The sequence below is a fragment of the Notolepis coatsorum genome, assembly GCF_963971535.1.
Source record: "Notolepis coatsorum genome assembly, chromosome: 17".
In the NCBI taxonomy this organism is placed as follows: Eukaryota; Metazoa; Chordata; class Actinopteri; order Aulopiformes; family Paralepididae; genus Notolepis; species Notolepis coatsorum.
This window is the reverse complement of record NC_140181.1, coordinates 63,516,473-63,533,542: the sequence shown is the minus strand read 5'-3', so window position 1 is coordinate 63,533,542 and position 17,070 is coordinate 63,516,473.

Below are 17,070 nucleotides of genomic sequence, written 5' to 3'. Positions count from 1 at the left end.
GAAGCGGCTGCAATAGCCCGGAGGGTGCCTGGTGGGAGGCCTTGCTGCGGGCGCAGACTGCGCAGGCCAGTACGAACTCCTTGACGTCGTTCCTCATGGTGGGCCACCAGAATCGACGAGCCAGGAAGGAGAACGTGCGATGAACGCCCGGGTGGCAGGCGAACCGGCTGGTATGGCCCCACTGGAGGACCCGGGACCGGACCGAGTCGGGGACGAAGAGACGATGAACCGGTACATTGCCTGGAGCGCGATGGAAGCGTAGGGCACGCCTTACCACCCCCTCGATGCCCAAGGTGACTACTCCTACCACCCTGGCCTCTGGGAGGATGGGAGTCGGGTCCTCAGTGGTTGGAGCCCCCTTGGAGTGTAACCGGGACAGGGAGTCGGCCTTCGTGTTGCGGGAACCAGGGCGAAACGTCAGCGAGAAGTCGAACCGACTGAGGAAGCTGGCCCATCTTGCCTGCCGGCCATTGAGGCGCTTGGAAGCACGGATGTACGTCAGGTTCTTGTGGTCCGTCCAAATGGTAAATGGCTCCTCGGCCCCCTCTAGCCAATGACGCCACTCCTCCAAGGCAGCCACAACCGCCAGCAGCTCCCGATTGCCGATGTCATAGTTCCTCTCGGCAGGGAGGAAACGATGCGAGTAGAAGGCGCATGGATGTACCTTCTGGTCTGTTGCCGACCGCTGGGATAAGATAGCTCCCAGTCCAGTATCCGAGGCGTCCACCTCTACGATGAACTGTCTCTTGGGGTCTGGATGGAGCAAGATCGGGGCGGAAGTGAACCTCTTCTTGAGGGAGCGGAACGCAGCACGCGCCGCTGGGGACCAGTCGAACGGCAGGGCGGGAGAGGTCAGCCTGGTAAGCGGTTCCGCCACTTGACTGTAGTTCCGGATGAATCTTCGGTAGAAGTTGGCGAACCCGAGGAAGCTCTGTAACTCCTTCCGAGAGGTGGGTTCCGGCCACTCCTCCACGGCCCGGATCTTGCGAGGATCAGCTCGGGTCAAGCCTCTCTCCACGATGAAGCCCAGGTAATCGACGGAGTCGGAGTGGAATCGGCACTTCTCCGCCTTGACGAAGAGCCGATTGTGGAGGAGGCGCTCCAGCACACGGCGGACATGCTGGATGTGTTCCTCGAGGGTCTTGGAGAAGATGAGGATGTCGTCTAGGTATACTACCACAAACTCCTCCAGCATGTCACGAAGGACGTCGTTCATGAGCGCCTGGAATACCGCCGGAGCGTTGGTGAGGCCGAACGGCATAACCAGGTACTCGTAGTGGCCCCTGGGAGTCTTGAAGGCGGTCTTCCACTCATCGCCCTCTCGGATACGGACTAGATGGTAGGCACTCCGGAGGTCCAGCTTGGTAAAGACGGTAGCCTGGGTGAGAGGCTCGAAGGTGGAGTTCATGAGAGGAAGAGGGTACTTGTTCTTAATGGTGATCTCGTTGAGCTGGCGATAGTCGATGCAGGGTCGAAGGTCTCCGTCCTTCTTCCCAACAAAGAAGAAGCCGGCCGCCACAGGAGAGGAGGAAGGCCGAATGAGTCCTGCTTCCAAGGACTCAGAGATGTATTGATCCATCGCTGCCTTCTCAGGGACGGTCAGACTGTAGAGGCGGCTGCCGGGAAGGGGAGCCCCTGAGCGGAGGTCGATGGCACAGTCGTAAGGCCGGTGAGGCGGAAGGGCCTGAGCCCTGGACTTACTGAAAACCTCCATGAGGTCGTGGTACTCGGGGGGTATGGTCGAGAGGTCCGGAGGCGGCTCACAAACGGATCTCCGGGGCGAGGGACAGGACGCCGCCTGAAGACACTGGGCATGACAGGAGGAGCTCCACCCCCTGATGGTACCGGAGGACCAGGCGATGTGGGGCTCGTGCAGCGCGAGCCAGGGCCGGCCCAGGACTACTGGGACAAGAGGGGATCTGGTGATAAAAAACTGGAGTCTCTCAACGTGGTTACCAGCAATGGTGAGCAGGACAGGGCAGGTGCGTTGAGTGATGTCAGCCAGGCGGTGTTGGTCCAATGCGAATACCTCCAATGGCCTCACTAGGTCCTCAAGTGGAATGTTGGCCCGGGTAGCAAACTCGAAGTCTAGGAAACTCTCGTCAGCCCCCGAGTCAATGAGTGCCTCCACCGTGGCCCGTTGGTCCGCCCAGGCCAGGGTGACGCTCATCAGACGGCTAGGTGGTGCACGGCTCTGGGAACGAGAAAAACGGCTCACCAGGATCTCCCGGGGTCCCGGCGAGCCTGGTCTTTTGGCCGGGTGGGGCAGTTGGCGATACGGTGTCCATCCCGACCGCAGTAGAGGCAAAGGCCGGACCTGAACCTCGCCTCCCGTTCAGCTTGGCTAAGATGTGAACGTCCCAGCTGCATGGGTTCCTCCCCGGGCACCGAACGGGAGGGGAAAGAGCCACCAGTCGTGTTGGGAGCAGGGCGGCCCGCAGTACCGTCACGAGTACGGGGGGTCTGGAGAACCTCTGGAGGTCCCTGTCGGGTTCTCTCACGTCTTCTCTCCTGGAGGCGTCCGTCGATGCGAATGGCGAGGCTGAACAGGTCCTCGAGGGACTCAGGTTCCTCACGGGTCGCGAGCTGGTCCCTGACAGCGTCGTTGAGCCCCCTCATGAAGGTGAGACGAAGCGCTTGATCGTTCCAACCGCTCTCCGTTGCCGCCAGTCTGAACTCCAGCACGTAGTCGGTGACCCCGCCACTGCCCTGCCGGAAGGTACCCAACCGGGCTCCAGGGTCCTGGCCACGGGCTGGGTGGTGGAAAACCCTGCGGAGCTCAGCCACGAAGTCTGGGTAGGAAAAACAGAAATCAGCCCCCATTGCCCAGGAGGCAGTGACCCACTGGGCTGCCCGGCCTGAGAGCAAGTTAGTCATGTAAGCCACTTGGGCTCCCCTTGAAGTGAATCGGCTGGGTTGATGACGAAAAACAAACTCACATTGCATGATGAATGTGGCACAATCCTCGAAGTTACCATCGAACAACCGTGGTTCGGAGAGACGGGGCTCCCGAGGTGCGGGATCGGGAGGCGCGGGGCCTGCCAGGGCTGCGGGTGATGCTCCGGCCGAGGCTCCTGAAGTAAGTGGGGTTACAAGCAAGGTGTTAACGGTTTCACTCAGCGCTTGTAATTGGTGGAGAATATTAGACTGCTGGCTAGCCAGAGAGCCAAGGGACCCCTGAATAGGCAGGACCTGGTCTCGGAGCTCCTGTACAGCAGCCACAGCCGCACCTAGCTGTAGGCTGTGGTCGTTGGTTAACTCTATCTGGACCGCCAACGCTGTTCTGACCCTCTCTGTGTCGGCTGAGGTTGTCATGGTTGGGTCGTAATGTTATGGTTTGTAACCGACCTCAAACGCAACGGCACAGAGAGGAAGTTCAGAGTTAGCCAAACGAACACACAGAGGCAGAGAGGTGACTGGTCCAGTATTAATCCAAGTGACTTGATCTTCGGTGTACCACACACAAGTTAGCTGAGTCCAGAGAAAAACAATACGGTAATCTTCAGTGTTAATCTAACACAAAAATTAGGTGAGTCCAGTACAAACAAAAACGGGATTTCTTCGGTGTTCACCAAACACACAAAAAACTGATAATCCAAAAAGACTGTTTCCAAAAACTCACCAGAGCGCAACGCGAAAAGCGGGCAGATAACGAGGCGCAGCTCCGAACGGGGAACCAGGTTCTCCACAGCGGTTCTCCACAAAAGGTCCTGGAGAGCAAAAAGACAGGAACAGCGACGGGGAAGGCAGGTATATGCAGGTGTATTCCAGAACGACCCAACATCGATAGTAAGGAGGTCTGAGTATATAAAGCCTTCAGGGGCGCTAATTACAAGCTGTGACAGCTGCGGGATGAGATTGATACTTGCTCCAAAAGCGTGTGGCGGGGAAGGCACCAATCAACACGGCACCTTAAAGGAACGGAGCGCGTGGCGGGGAATGCATTAATCAACATAGTACCTTAAAGGAACGGAGCGTGTGGTGGGGAGCGGACCAAACCTCACAGATTGTACAATGGTCAATGGTCTTAGAAAAGCCAGATTTGTTTCTATACGAGAATAACATTTTTACTTAAAACATTTTAGAAAGGTGTTCCACATGGGTGTAAAATATTACTATTATCTAAATAAATCCCAAAATATTTATAAGATTCTACAATTTCAATGTGAGAACCTTGAAGTGTATGAATACTAATATTAGGAGTATTGCTCACACAAGACCTTTACTTGAGAATAACATACCGGTACATTTAGTTGTATCGGAATTTAAGTTAAGCTTGTGGTTAATGAGAGATATCTGAAAGGCATCAAAAGCTGACTAAATTTGTAGAATAGAGCCTTATGAGACACCATTACTAATATCAAGAGAGCTTGATTTGATACCATCTGCAAACAGATGTTAACAGAAAGCTCATCCAATCCTATGGAAGATAGCTTATTTATTAAAACATTATGGTTGACAGTGTCAAACGCTTTCAATAAATCAATGAAGAGTGCAGCACAGTACTGACAGTTATCAAGATAGTTAACAATAATAGTAGTTAACAATAGTTAACTATGCTTATATTCAGAGTTGATTATATTGTTTACACTGCTTATTTTGATCTTTACTATAATTCTATTGCCTATATTTATGTCTTCTACTATTACCATACCCATACCTGTACCCCCTCCCCCATGCTGCTATGATGCCTGAATTTCCCCAAGGGGATCAATAAAGGAATATCGTATATCTTATAATAAGTGTTTAAACTGTACTATATCCTGGTCTAAACCCTGGTTGCTGTGGTTGTAAAATGTCATAAGCATCCAGGAAGGCCTATAACTGAGAATTAACTAATGATTCTAGGATTTTGGCTGAGCAGCATAATCTTGATTATTGGATGATAATTATTTAAGTAGCTGGAATCACCACCTTTATGTAATGGAACAACTTGAGCAGCTTTCCACACATTTGGGATTTTACCAGAACATTTTAATGCAAATTGAAAATGTGAGCAAGTGGTACAGCAATTATATCACACCAAGATGCAGGGGGCCAGGACCAACATCATCCTCACCCTTTCACTTCTTTGTGTTTAAGCCTATACATTTATTTTAACTTCACTGTAACTTGCCAGTCTAAATGAAAATCTGTTGCTAGAGTGGTAAGAATTGGATTGGATGAGCCACAGAACTAAGTATAGTTTACTGAAACCGTATCAGCAGGCAGTCTATCAAATAAACATCCAGAGGATATGAAGTGAACCTCTTAACTGGCACCAACCCGGCCCTAGGACGTTTTAAGGACTATTTGCCCACCGGCGCGACACACCACTTTGGCAACCTCATAGCGGCTTGGGTGTGCATATTTAAGCATTACATCACACGCAGGAGTGGTTTGTGACCAATAAACCATGCCTAGGGGTGGTTGTTAGGCCCGAGGCGCAGCCGAGGGTCGTTAGACCCCCCTAGGCATGGTTTATTGGTCACAAATCACGACTGCACGTGGTGTAAAGCTTTTATACAACTGCCAGATTCATCCAACCTTATTTCTATACAATAAACACACATTAATCGAAGATTTATTGAAAAAACCATCCGCCAGAAAAAGTAGTTCCCACAACTCCATGTGGAAGCAGCTTGAAGTGCATCCAACCAAACTAACACATCCAACTGTGTATTATTGGAATGATTGAGAGAAGTTGCCTCATGTGGAAGCAGCTTGAAGTGCATCCAACCAACTAACACATCCAACTGTGTATTATTGGAATGATTGATTGAAAATTTTATTACCAGATGCAGAATGGGTACAATACAGTACGGCTCAATACACACAATTGTTAAGGGAATGCATAGGAAAAAAACGTTTTCTTCGCCCTATTTTTTTATTTATTTCTTTTAGCCTAAACTTAACCAGTTGGAAACCAGGGGTACAGTAATAAAATTAGCAATCAACCAATCAATCAATTCAATAGACCATGCTCACTTAAAACAGCGCTGCTTCTCTCTCAGTCTGACTCCCCCGCTGTTGCAGACAGGAGTGTGTGTGTGTGTGTGTGCGTGTGTGTGTGTGTGTGTGTGTCACAGTGTGTGTGTGCGTGTGTGTGTGTATGTGTGTGTGTGTGTGTGTGTGTGTGTGTGTGTGTGTATGTGTGTGTGTGTGTTTGTGGGTACGCCAGCGTCGGACAGTGAGAGAGAACGCTGCAGTCAGTAGCAAGAAGGAAGTAGAAATTTAAATCAATCAATTAATCTATCAATCAAACCGCGATTTTTCTTTTGTTCTAGATTGCCTCAAGACCCATCAATTACATCATCCAACATTGTTTAAAGGGCTAACACATTCCCCTTGACAGAATCGCTTCATATTTAGTCGTTTAGTCGCCATTAACATATCCATTTGTAAATATTATTGGCCACCTTCTTGTGATCCGGCGGAGTGATGTGATGTGGGTCGGTTGTGGGCGGGTCCTGGGCCAGCAGCGTGGATTGTTGCCAATAAAGACGTGTAAAATGACTGTTTCAGCCAATCAGAATCGAGAAATTTGCATGCCGTTGTATAATTTTTAATACAATATATATATAGAATTAAAGCCCTATTTGTTGCCTGTCGATTGCCGTTTCAGGCGATACATGCCGATATGTGAGGCGTGCGCCGAAGTACACGGCAGACTTAATTTTCTTTCGAATACCACTCCCGACTCCCGACGCTCTAGCTCCGTCAATCATTTGGCAATCTTGAAGATTATTGGACAGGGTTGTAACCAATGAGTGTGGCTTTCCAATGCTACCCCACGTGGGGATGAGAGAATCAGGGATCTAGGTGAAAAGTCATGAGCGCAAATGGATTATATGTTGTACTACTGTATTGCACATCGTTGCGGGCAAGACCACCCGCATTTCATTGTATACTTGTATGCCGTGACAAATAAAACTCTTGACTTGACTTGACTTGAGGAAGAGAATGAGGAAATGGTTTTCTGCAGAGCTTTTTTTCTTCTCTCTTTTTACCAAAATCACTCCTAATCACTCATTTCTGAACGAATTTTTATGAAATTTGGACATGTACTACACAAGACTTCAGTGTGTACTTTTGGATATTGCAACTACTACAGAAAAACGTGAGTAACAAGTCTTTCTACAACTCAAGTTCAGACCTATGTTTGTTACTCTATTTCATTAGCACTAAAAGTGAATGCATGTGCTATAAGTACTATAAAGTATAATATTTTGGTTTGCAAAAAAGTATGCAGTCCTCAAGTTCAAGTAAAGAAATTGCCACTTTTGGGGGCGACAGTTAAAGCTTTGTACATATTATCTGTTTTATTTAATTAAATCATTTTCACCACCAATCTGAGCAGGTAGAGAGGTGGTACTTGGTTTTTCTTTGAAAGATTTCCTGATTTTCCAAAAGCTGGTTGCATCTCCATGGGAGATACATGGGTGTGGACATAGATTTATACACATAATCTCTACAGGATGCCTTCAGTGTTTGTGAACAACCTCAAACAGAGCACAACAATTCACTAATGAAAAATGAATCTATAATAACAAAAATGCATCTTCAACAAAAAAGAAAAGTGAAACTCTACAAGCAGGCATCAAATTAACGTTTTCACCAACATGCACAGAAATGTATGATGGCTTCCGGTTGAGAAACGTCTGCAATCTCGTCTCATTACTTTTCTCAGAAATTTTCAAGTTGTCAAAAAAGTATTTTTATGATCATATATATATCATATACATAAGAGAAGAACATGATCATATGACCAGACAAGCTACGTCAGGCCATCTACTACCTAAACCCAAGACAAACCTATTAAAATATTCTGTGACTTACAGAGCTATCATGGAATGGAACTCATTGCCAAGCTACTTCACTGAAATAGAATCCAAAACCACTTTCAAGAAAAAATTGAAATACCATCTACTAACAAGCATGCACTGAACCCTTATGGCATAATGGTGAAAACCAATTGACTGTTTGTTAATTGTATTTAATGTTGATGGCAGTGAGTGCTGCTCAGGAAGCACTATTTATTTGATTTTAATTATTTGATTTTAATACTTTATACTAATAAGTATCTTGTACAATGTCATCCTTAACACATTCCCTGCCACGCTTATATCCATCAATGTCTGATCACTGCCACCATTAGGCCCTGTTTAGACGGAAACGCTAGCAGGTGAATCCGCAAAAATATTTTTTCGGATGTGCCTTTCGTTTATACGGAAACAGCGTTTTTACGGGGTGAAACCGTAAAAAAGTGAGACCACCTTCCAGGGTGGAATTCCTAGAAACGATAAACCTTTGCGCTCTCATCTAAACTGTCAAACCGCATAAAACGATGACGAAAGGGTTGTCAAGGCTCTCGTGACTCGTCGCGCGTACTGCTTACATCACAGGCATGCGCCAGTAGCCTAGAAGCGTAAACAAAGCATGTCTGATTCTATCCATGGCGATCACCTGAAGGCTACATTGGCAGTACTTTTTAATACACAAGAATCTGTCCCGCGGCTATCACAACTATTATGACTGGACCCACTGTCTGTGAGTGACTCTGCTTTGGTCCAATCACATTCCCCACCCACAGTCTGCGAATCAGAGGCAGAGTAGGGCGGGTCTTCACAGCACGTCATGTGACATATGCGCCAATCGTGTGACAGCGGGGCTCCGTTGTCTCGAGTTGTTACAGCCTCGTCTGCACGGAGAATTCCATCCCAAAACACTAGTCTAAACGCAAAATTAACATTACTAAATTGACATTACTATGGCCCATTCAACATCGATTATCTATCGTTCAGGATGTAGGAACGTTTAACTTTTTCATTCATAGGTTCATACGAAAATACCGTCTAGAATATAAATATGTTTTTATCCTTTTCTGCAGTAATTCCTAGAACGTGAGATATAGGCATAAACGCATATATAGATTATCAAATGCCGTTTGTTGGCGATACACGCTATATTAAAAATGTCAACTGTACATGATCCTAAACGTTATGACTGATCATGCGCGGGTGAGCGGGGGGGGGGGTCGTTTATAATTCCGTGATCGTCGGTAAATGCTTTGTGTAGTATGGGTCGATTATTGAGTTATGGCAGCGATCCATATACACGGTGTGTGTCTTGAGTCCCGCGACAATATGCAAGTGCCGGACGTATTTCCAAGACGCACCGAGATCGACTCGTCCATTTCCGGTTTGGCAACTCGCCGATCATCCACCAGGGGGCAGTATTGAAGCGTTGCAGAGTTGTGCATGCTCCCACTGCATCAGACGAGGCTCCGTGAGGGAATTATGAATAACATGGCGAAAAAATGAAATATGATCTCAATAACGTCGTACGCCGTGGTTTGGCAGAATTCGCATGAACTTGAAACACGTCGTATTGGCGCAGAATGTGTTAACTGAGGATGAGATTGTTAATGATGTTGATAATGATGTAATTGATGATGTAATTGATGTGCCGGACCCCAGGAAGAATAGCTTTTGTCAAGTGCAAAAGCTAATGGGGATCCTAAATAAAGTAACATAAACATAAAGTGGCTGGTGGATTCCCAATTTAAAAGGTTTTTAGAAGAGAACATTTGTTTCATACAGAAACAAGCATTTCATCATAAAGTATTCTGTATTTTGTTGTGACTAATAATAAACAAACTTGAAACTTGAAACTTGAAAAGACTGACTGTTATGTGCCAAACCTGCTAGACATGTTCATGATCACAATCATGATTTACCAGTATTTCACTGGTTTAATTTAATTTCAAACCTTTATTTATAAAGGTAAAAATCTCTTTGAGACACAGTCTCATTTACAAGAGCGACCTGATCCACCAAACAAACACAACAAATACATAAAACAAGTTCCAGACAAATACAAGACAAGTAACTCAACTAAACATCTAAGAGATGCTAAAATCTAGATAAATTAAAAAAAGAGCAAGAACAAGAACAGGCCCCCATGGATGCCCTCTCAATATTGCGTATAAGAAGTTTAAAATCCCCAATGGGAATTAGGTTCAGGAGCCTCAGTTCCTTTTGCAATAAGTTCCACGTAGATGGGGCAGAATAGGAAAAGGCTGTTTTTCCGAGTTCTATGCGGGCAAATGGTACAGAGCCTTTTCCTATTCTGCCCCATCTACGTGGAACTACAACACTGGTGGCTATAGTACCAATTTCTAGCTGGTGAAACGGCACATTTCCCCATTAAGTCCGGACAACAATGGATGCATTACAACTTCTGAGGAGCCGCTGATGTAATAGTAATCTTACAACTGCTGTCTGAGTCCACTGTCCGCAGTCGGTCAGCAGTCTATTGAAACCGTCCAAATGTAATAAAAGTTTGTTAAGCCTTACTCCGGTCCAGGCTCTAGTGGAGTATGGGTCATTGTTCAGGGGCTCATGTCCCCCATGGGGGTGAGCTCGGCCTGAAGCTGGACACTTGTTTACCCTGGATCCCTTAAGTCTCAAGAGCCAGCTGTGTGTGCCTGGCCTCACATAGACTTTATTTGCTTTTGGATTGGCCCAAATGATGCAGATCTAATTCTAACAGAGCTCAGCACAAGTTAGACCTCTGCTCCCCGCCGCCGTGGAGCTTTGCGAGACAAGTTAACGGTTAGGGTTGTGTGAATACTTTTAGGGAAGCGAAACGACACCTGTTGCACCTGGTCTGAAGTACAAAGAAAATAAAAATCGTTTAACAGGAACACAATCTACGCTTCTGCACAAAATGGGTTTTCACACGGAGGGCAACATCCGTCCCACAATTCCCTCTTCATTCCTGCATTTCAAAGATGGGGGATCACGCGACAAAAGCAGGAATTCCTCTCCAACTGGATGAAACTCTCTGAGTGAGCATCATTATGGTCTTCACTGGCGGCACCGGGCGGAGGAATGCAGAGCACTACTGATGCCACTGCAAGAAATATAATCTGATCTACATTCATCAGAGAGCCAAAAGGTACTTGCTTTTTGACTTAGGTTTATGAGGCCGAGGCCTGCGAGAGGAGACGCCGGGGAGATGAAAAGACCTGAGGAGGGAGAAGCTGTGTTTGGAGATTTAGCACAGTCCTGTTGTCCAGATCTGGTGCATGCTCAACAGCTCCTTTTCACCAGCGTCTGCTTAATTTGTTGTTGGGTAATGAGCCCCTGCACTTCTCCAAATCCGTGTGCAGAATGCAGAAAGGAGAGTCAATTATATCTGTATTAGCCAGCGTTGGCCGGCCAATCCCTTTATACACATTCCCCAATCAAAGTGCTAGTAGTTGTGTTTACCATGATGAATCCACCCCCCCCCCCCCCCCCACACACACACACACACACACACACAGGACCGCGACAACGCCTGTTAGGGTGACTTGTACTTTGCTCCAGATACTGTGGCCATTTTTATAGGGTTGATAAATGCAAGATTTTAGAAGGCTACCTTGAACCCGTGCAAGCCTCACAACCGCGTATAGGCTAAACACTCAACAAGCATGACAAAAAAATGTACTGTAACAGTTCACGTCAATGAGATTTCTAATTAGATGCATACGTTTGGTATTACAAAGTACTACAAAGTTGATATGTCAATTGTATAATGACTATGATATTGTATTGTGATAGCCACTATGCATTTGCCTTCCTGTTTACAATTCAGAGGGGATTAAGAAGGACACCGGGTTGCACCTATTATACAGCTTCTGTCAATACTGCTTTGCACTGGTTTGTATAGCAAAGTTTGTGAAGCAAACATAGCTAGAGTCCCTCCGCCACCAAACCTAAGCTTCTAAGGACACCTGTGGCTGAATTGAGCAGAAGGATTATGCAGAATCCCTAAATTACACACAGGGGGTCAAAATTCATCATGGAATCTAATTAAATTAGACAAATGTTATGGAGGAATAAATTAAGAACCACAGATATTATAAATATGTGAAATAAGCACACAGAATTATGTGCTTAAAAACTACTTTCTCACCGATGTTATTGGCAAAAGATCTAAGGAGATTTTCTCCAGGCAGGATATGATTTTGTGTGTATTGTTACTGGGGATTTCTTAAATTGGGAATGGCCTGACGTATTACAATTCTTTACACCCATCATTGTATTGGTATTATTGCCCCGTTCTACTATTTTGTCTTTGATGTGTAACCAGCACTGTGGGGTGTTTTTATAAGAGGCCAGAATTTGAATAAATGTATAGAAATGTATGGAAATATTTCTCATGGGGTATTAGAAGGGGTGTGTGGGTGTGTTCAATCAAAGACGCCGCAAAATGTGAGAGGGAAGTGGTGCGTGGACTTTTCACTTCATTCTCCCTTAATCTCATTACTCCCTCGGTTGTTCTCGTACCTGCGAAAAAAGAAAAAAAACAGAGATCAATTATATTTGCTTCACTTTTCAAGCAGTTTGTTGTCATTTGGCCATCTGCAGACCAGCATGTTCAGCACAATGCCACGTATTCACAGAGCCCCTCTGGCTTTCTGAACAGAGAGAGAGACCCCATTCTCCCGCTCCTCCGGCCCCAATTCAGGTCTTTCTTCTCCCCCTTTAAGTGGGCTGTTGATGAGGTTAGTCTAATCAGATTAAGTCAACTCACATCGGTCTCTGCAGTTTGTTTTCCTCCTAAAGGCATCCTGACATCCATATACTTTTCCTTTATGCTCGTCTTCCCACTTTTCATCCAGACTTCCACCCACCCTCAATCCCCCCCCCCCTCCCCCCAAAAAGCCTTTCAACAGAGATTCCAATGGAGTCCTTTATAAACCTCAGTTCCCCCAATGATATAGGTTAGTTAGAATGGGTCACTAGAGCGCTATGCATGGGAAAGGGCTTTAAAGTTGTGCAGTGACGCATTTGGCCGTTTTCGCTATGGCTGCTGTGTAAAAGAAGGGTGGCAGATTAACTAAACACAAAGCGCTAAATCAAATTGTGGAAATTGCTGGAACCTTTAATTTGATTCTTGAATAAATGTTTGAGGGATGTTGTACTAACTACAAGGCTAATGCAATCTCCAACTCTGTCCGGACACTGGGATGGTAGCAGTGTCTTCACGGCTGGTTGCTAACTGGTCTTTAATTGAAATAAAGTCTTATTGTTTACGTTACGGTACTAGTTGTAAATACTACGGATGGTGAATATAAACAGCGACAATTATCCAATTAAACATCCATGTTGAAGATTTGCCTGACAATCCTTTAAACCTCAGTGCTCTGGTGGAAATACATAATGGTAAATTGGATGAACACTTTAGAATGTGAACTAATTACCTCAAAATAGGAGTAAAAGATACAGGCAAAGAATAGACAGGATTACTTTATTTTTGTTAGGGCAGTAAGTATGAATGTTAATAAGTATAATAAACACCTAATTGTCCAATTGTAGAAAAGACAATACAAGTCTTAAGTGGCATACGTTATTTGTTTTTGTACTGAAACTAATAACCCAGTTCTAGCTTATATGCTATTATTTGTTTTTACTAAATAAACTGTAGTATACAATAGATTAGGTAATAACAAATAGATAACTGCACAAATACCAGTGATGCTATGGCCTACTTTTACAATAGAGAAATACATGAAAATCATTGCCTAATTGTAAATTCTTAAACCCAACATAAAATTAATTCTCCCTTTTCCCTCCCTTTTGTTTTGAAGCCTATTATAGAGATCCCCCACCTGTAACTGTACATTCTCTGAAGTGCTCAGTGATGTGCTGTAACTTGATTCCCCCACTATCAACAGGCTTACAAAGACAATATGAGAGGAAGCCTTTTAACATGATTTAAGAGGCCTCCGCTGAGAACAGACATGGCAGCCCACTGACTGAATGGGGCCTGTAGGACCATTTCAAGTTAATGGATCTGAGGGACTGTCCACATAATTACATTACAGCATTTCAGCAGGCCTTTGAGTTCCACACGTACAGCTTGGGAACACCAGTGGACTTCATTCAGATCATAGCTCCGCAGTGGAATCCACTATGACAGATATGGCCCTCTCAGGCACCATTGAACAAGGTTGCACTCTATGCAACTGGCAACCCCCTTATCCCTCCCCTGTGAATTCCTGAAGTTAAAACAGAGGGTGGGCACGGCAAAGACAAAGGATCAAACATGGAGGGCAAAGCAAATCAGAAATCTCATTATTTCAAAAGCAGGTGTTTGGAGAAAAACCTAGTACAACCGAGTACAGCTACGGTACAAACATGGCTGCTACAAAAACCTAAACCTACTACAATATTCATAATAGAGTGTACTCCAGACTATAAGCTCCAATGTACTTTCCTCTTTCATAATTAACTCTTCTCCTGAAGAACAGGCTTCTCATATGCTGTGGAGTTCGTTTTTATTTGGAGATAGGTGCAAATATAACATGCATCTCTTTCTGTTCCTATGATAGCTGTACATTGTATAGTTTGTCAAGTAATTCGGATGGATTTCAGGCGTATACTGATGGGCGTGAAACAGGAAGTAACTAAAGCTCCATTTTATACTTCAATTTATTACATCAATTTGCACTCCACTTTATTATTTTATGTTGATGCCATTTATTTTCGTTTTTTTCTTTATTATTTTCTTGACTTCTTGAAGCAAATTTTAAGCAATTGTCTAAACAGAACATTACACTTATGCTTTACACTGACAGTCATCTTTTTGTTGTTAAACCAACGTTTAGTCTTAGTCTTACTTTTTCACTCATCACAAAGGTTGACATGGTTGGAAAAGGCACATCAAACTAAACACAGAGAAAAATATCGACTTTTGGCTTTAATTGAGCTTGTGTCGAATTCATTCTAGCCAAACCAAACACATGTAAATAGGGAATGGGGCTTTTTCCACAGACTGTGGCGAATGGAGTTGGGTTAAGCCAAACAAATGAACACAGAGCAGAAAAGGCACATTTGTCGCTGCATTAACGTGTCTGAATAACAATCCTCACTCTGTCTAGAGTTAAAAAGAACCTTTCCAAACCACCACAAGTCAAATTATTCAAATTTAGACTGATGGGCTTCTCTATTTATTATCAAACGTGAAACCTCCAAGAAGAGGAGTCACACACAGCCAGACTAAGTGGAAAATCCCTCAACCTAATATTACACAAAGGGACAATTTCTAGATTTTCCTCCTTGATAGCCATATTAAAAGGTGCCATTGATCTTTTTGTTCCGATTTGGTCGGTTCGAAAGAAATGCTTCGCTCTCTAGTTCTGCACAAAAAAATGACTTCTTTTGTTCGAGGGGCAAAATCAATGCAAATTAATCCTTTATGCATTTTCCCTGTGAATAATTCAAGTCTTTCGCACTTTTGTTTGGGGGCCCGTGAGCCAAACAAAATCATAAGAAAAGGTGGAGAATGTGAGCGTTTATCGGCCAGCGGAGGAGAGGGATGACCTCGCTCCCGGGTGACAAAGAGCCCTTTATGGCGCTGGAACGTTCCATGAAGCACGGAGTGTTCCAGTCTGACTGACCGGCACCGCGGGAGACCCAACATGTGCAAAATGGTGCCCCAGCAAAACCAACTCCCAGAAAGGGGGATAGAGAACCAAAAAAAAACATCATCTATGCCCGAGAGCCATTCTTCTTTAGTTCATATTCCCAGGGACAAGCTATAGCAGTCAGGGCAGAGGAACAGGAAGCAGATTGGCTGGCAGTGACAGTAGGGCCATGCTGTCAGGGCCACTGACTGATGACTACAGAGCAGACGTTCTCATAGGAAAGTAAGAACAGCATGGTGACTATCTATAGACGAATCATTGTCCGCCATTGGAACAGAAGGTGCTGACTTTGCAAGAGACTGGAAGAAATTCCACTCCTTGAAATCGATCCTTTCTATCCCGCTTCTTTTCTCGCTGATGCTGATCTCAGCACATTCCCAAACAAGGCCAGAGGTAAAACAAAGGCCACATGCGAGAGCACGAGGCCGGGACTCTTTTACGCCGCAAATAGTAAAGGGGTCAACAAACAATGCTTTCCATTGCTCATTACTGGACTCTGAAGTCCAGCGTCCACGTTCATAAGTCAATGCTGACGCCGTCCCAAAGGTCCCATCATCAAAGGGATGTTCTCTCTCCACCCTCTCCCTCCTTCTCCCTCTGATGTTGACTGGATTCACACACTTCACACACACAAATCTGTACCCTCCCTTTAAGTTTTATTTTGGGGCAAACATTGCGAGGAGGAGGAGACGATTTGTGTCCCCAAAACAGCCATGTATCAATCGGATCAAAAGCCCGGGGGAACAAAAGCGGAGGCTGGCAGAGAGGCAGGCAAACACTCCCATTAGTCACCTCCTTCTCTTTCATGCGGATCACAGCGCTGCCCCGAGGAGGGGCTGTTTACACTGGAAATATCTCACACTGTAAGGGCAGAGGGCCCATTCAAAATGTAAGCAAACAAGCAGGCTACTGTGTAGTCAATTACAAAGAGGACCAGAGGGGCCAAGATGGGCCTCTGTTTTAGAATACAGTGACACATCCTTTTCCTCCCCGTGTTGACTCCCCATCTTTCCCACACTCGTACAAACCCTGCCATTATTAAAAGGCTAGAAAGTGTGATTTTCAGCTCCCCTTCATGTGTTACACCACCTCGTCCCATCCCCAGCCCCCTGCCTGGTGCTGACCCCGTGTACTCAGCCGGCGTGGCCCCCTCTGCTCCCCCTTGCGGCCCCCTCCGACCCTGGGAAGAGGAGGCCCATGCTGGAGCAGCGACTCAGGCTCATTAGCAGGGCCCACCTGGAGGCTGGCTGGGGCCCGTGGCCTTGATCTGTGGGCTATGAGCAGCAGTGTGACACGCGGCAGGACGAGGGTTGTCAAAAATATACCGTATATACTGTAGCACTCCCCAAACTGCCTTCGTTTCATTCACTCCAATCACTTTAATTGTTCCTAAAGCCAAATGAAGGCACCTCTCCCTCCTCCAGGAGCTCCCTTTCACCAGCTCCCTGTCATAAAAGTCAGACAGAGACTCTGAAGAAACTTCCAGAGATGCTTTTGATGATGCTATCATAGCAGAAACACTTTGTAAAACAATTATGGAAATTAGGACCTTTTGTGGGATTTTCTTTTGAAGTCTTGTGATCTTCCCATTATCTAATTCCATATCTAAC